At 41.3% G+C, this 3,720-nt stretch overlaps 1 non-coding gene across 1 annotated transcript; it reads left to right on the forward strand.

The window, feature by feature from the left end:
• The first annotated feature begins 215 nt into the window (after nt 1–215).
• On the forward strand, nt 216–289 carry trnat-ugu (transfer RNA threonine (anticodon UGU)). Its single transcript has one exon. It is a non-coding gene; the product is annotated as a tRNA-Thr (tRNA).
• Nucleotides 290–3,720: the final 3,431 nt, after the last annotated feature.

Here is a 3,720-nt window from a genome sequence, read left to right on the forward strand (position 1 = left end):
GTGGGATGAGAATATATAGAAGGGTCTGAAGAAGGGTCATTGACCTGAAACGTTAACTCTGCTTCTCTCTCCACAGATGCTGCCAGACCTGATGAGTATTTCCAGCGTTTCTTGTTTTTATTTGAGATTTCCTGCATCTGCTGTATTTTGCTTTGATATTGATATTATATGAGAATAAATAGTGCACTCCTCTGATTTTAATTATAACAACATCTGGCTCTGTAGCTTAGTTGGTTAAAGCACCTGTCTTGTAAACAGGAGATCCTGGGTTCAATTCCCAGCAGAGCCTTGTTTCTCATTTGTGATGGATAAGTTACCTTGTCAATCACTTCCATCTGTGTCTACTGAACTTTAAGTGAGAATTCAAATTATGTGATGAATTTTCGTCACAAGAGAAAACAGCCTTTGTGAAGGATGTGAGTTTGGAATGGCTGTTCCTCCTTGGACAGAAATTCAGTGCTGATATTTCAAAGGCAACTTCTTTGATACAAATTTGTTCACAGTTGCATTCAACCTGGAAAACAGCTCGACATTAATGTCACTGAAGGAAAGTGTGACTGCGTTGTATGTTTCAGAGTGTTTGTGTTGTTATGTGTTGCTTGTGACTGAGACTGGGACATGACGCAAGTGGGAGGGTTTATCTGAGGTTTGGAATATTTGTCAGTCAGGAACAAGAAAAATCAAAGGAACCAAATAAGAAAACCTATGTCTCATGTGGTTACTGAGAAACAGTGAGGAGATATTAAACTTTGTTCTTTTCAATACAGCAGTGTGAACATTGACCTTTCCTGCCTTTTATAAACAGTATTTGAAGTGTCTCGGTAACAATGTTCAGTGTTGATGAGAGTGGGGTCTGGGTGAGCAGCTGCTGAGTGTGACAGGGTCAGGACTGGATGCAGGAAGTTCTCTGACAGTCTCTCTCTCTCTCTCTCTCGCTGATGGGTTTGAGTTGATTTTCAACTGGCAGCTGTTGGTGTTTCGATAAATCAAGTTCCCTCCACCCATTTTTTTGGACAGACAGTGTAGTATAAGGATGTAAAGGGTTAATGCTGAAGACATTGGGATCAATCACTCCCACTGTCAAAGTGATGATGTAACAGTCACATGAGATGAGGTTTGGGAGGAGAGAGCAGCACCAAGGATGCTAGCTCAGGAGGCTTGATGAGTGTGTATATAGTATTGTGTAAATTAGAAAAGAGTTCTTAGTTCTTTCAGCAGGAAATGTGTCCCGAAAATATCGAGAAACTCACAATTTTATTATTCAGGAGTCGGAACACAAATATTAATTCCAAGTGACCGTTCTGGGTTCATTTAACAAAAAAAGGTAGAGAATAATATTACTCACTGATTGAAATCCCCCAGTGAGGAGACAGTTAAACAGGTGATCTGTTGGGGCATCCTTCGATCCAAGGTTTCTGCAGCATTTAATCTCCCTTTTTGGTGAAATTCTCTGTTATATGCAACTTTTTTTTTATCCAGCTTTGAGGGGCAAGTGAAAAAACTGAAAAAAGTGAGCAGTTCCATCCTTTCTTTTCTTCCTTCTTCCCTTCAGTTTCGCTTTTCTGTCTCAGATCAATATAGTGATGAGAATCCCAATTTAATCTGTTGTTTCTGGTGTTTTATCCATTCCAATCAGAATTCAACATTCCAATCAAATCTATTTGTTATTCCACAGTGTCTCTCCATGTGTTTTATTCTGTTGTATTCTCTCACAGTCTGTTTGATGATCAATGTTACATCTCACTCTCTGTTCTGGTGAAGATCAGAAGCAGTGATATCTGTTTACACCATCCACCAAGTCGGCCTGAAGATGTGCCTCGCCGATCATGTGGAGTTAGGAACATAGGAACATAGGAGCAGGAGTCGGCCATCGAGCCTGCCCCACCATTCAATATGATCATGGCTGATCATCCACTTCAATGCCCTTTTCCCCACACTTTCCTCATATTCCCTTATGTCATTTGTATTTAGAAATCTGTCAATCTCTGCTTTAAACATACTCAACAACTGAGCTTCCACAGCCATCTGGGGTACAGAATTCCAAAGATTCACAACCCTCCGAGTAAAGAAATTTCTCCTCATCTCTGTCCTAAGGAGCTTCCCCCTTATTTTGAAATTGAGCCCCTGGTTCTCGACTCCCCATCCAGATGAAACATCTTAGCTGCATCTACCCTGACTGTCCTTTAAGTATTTTGTAGGTTTCAATGAGATCACCTCTCATTCTTCGAAACTCTAGAGAATACAGCCCCAGTTTCCCCAATCTCTCTTCATAGAACAGTCCCACCATCCCAGGAACAAGTCTGATGAACCTTCGTTGAACTCCCTCCATGGCAATAATATCCTTCCTAAGGTAAGGAGACCAAAACTGCACACAGTACTCCAAGTGCGGTCTAACCAAGGTTCTATACAATTGAAGCAAGAATTCACTGCTCCTGTACTCAAATCCTCTTGTGATAAAGGCTAACATACTATTAGCCTTCCTAATTGCTTGCTGCATCTGCATGTTAGCTGTCAGTGACTTATTGACATGGATACCCAGATCACCCTTATATTCTATACCTCAGCTAATAAAGGAAAGGATTCCATATACCTGCTGAACCACCTTATTGACCTGTCCTGCTACCTTCAGGGATCTGTGGTCATTCACTCCAACGTCCCTCACTTCCTCTGCACCGTTCAGTGTTCTCCCATTAATTGTGTATTCCTTTGCCTTTTTTGACCTCCCAAATGCATCACCTCACCCTTGTCCAATTTGAATTCCATTTACCACTTCTCTGCCCACCTGACCAGTCTATTGATATCTTCCTGCAGTGTACAGCTATCCTCCTCCCTATCAACAACACGGACAATTTCTGTGTCATCTGCAAATATCTTGATTGTGCCCTCTACATTCATGTCCATATCATTAAGATATGCCACAAAAAGCAGGCGACCTAGTTCTGAGCCCTGTGGAACACCACTGGAAACAGTCCTCCAGTTGCAAAAACACCTGTAACCAATTCCTTTTTGTTTCCTACCACTGAACCAATTTTGTGTCCAGCTTGCTACATTCCCCTGGATCCCATGTGCTTTTATTTTTTTTAACCAGTTTGCCATGTGGGACCTTGTCAAAAGTCTTGCTAAAATCCATGTAGATCAGATCAACTGCACTATCCTCATCAATCCTCATTGTTACTTCTTCAAAAACATTCAATCAAGATAGTCAGACAGGAGCTTCCCTGAACAAATCCATGCTGATGATACTTGATTAATCTGTGCCTTTCTAAGTGACAGTTTATCCTGTCTCTCAGAATTAATTCCAATAATTCGCCCACTATTGAGGTTAGGCTGACTGGCCTTTAATTATTCGGTCGATCACTCGCTTCCTTTTTCAACAATGGTGCAATGTTAGCAATAAAAACAAAAAGTGCTGGACATACACAGCAGGTCTGGCAGCATCTGTGGAGAGAGAAACAAAGTTAACATTTCAGGTCAGTGACCTTTCATCAGAACAGAAACGTTAACTTTGCTTCTCTCTCCACAGTTGCTGCCAGATCTGCTGTGTATTTCCAATGCAACTAGTTTTTATTATAGATTTGCAGCATCTGCAGAATTTTGCTTTTATTGCAGTGTTACGAGACCTCCAATCCTCTGACATCACACCCGTATCCAGTGAGGGATTGGAAACTGATGGTCAGACCTTCCACTATTTCCTCCCTGACTTCTTTTAACAGCCTGGGG

This window comes from Heterodontus francisci, chromosome 35 (genome assembly GCF_036365525.1).
Source record: "Heterodontus francisci isolate sHetFra1 chromosome 35, sHetFra1.hap1, whole genome shotgun sequence".
Lineage (NCBI taxonomy): Eukaryota > Metazoa > Chordata > Chondrichthyes > Heterodontiformes > Heterodontidae > Heterodontus > Heterodontus francisci.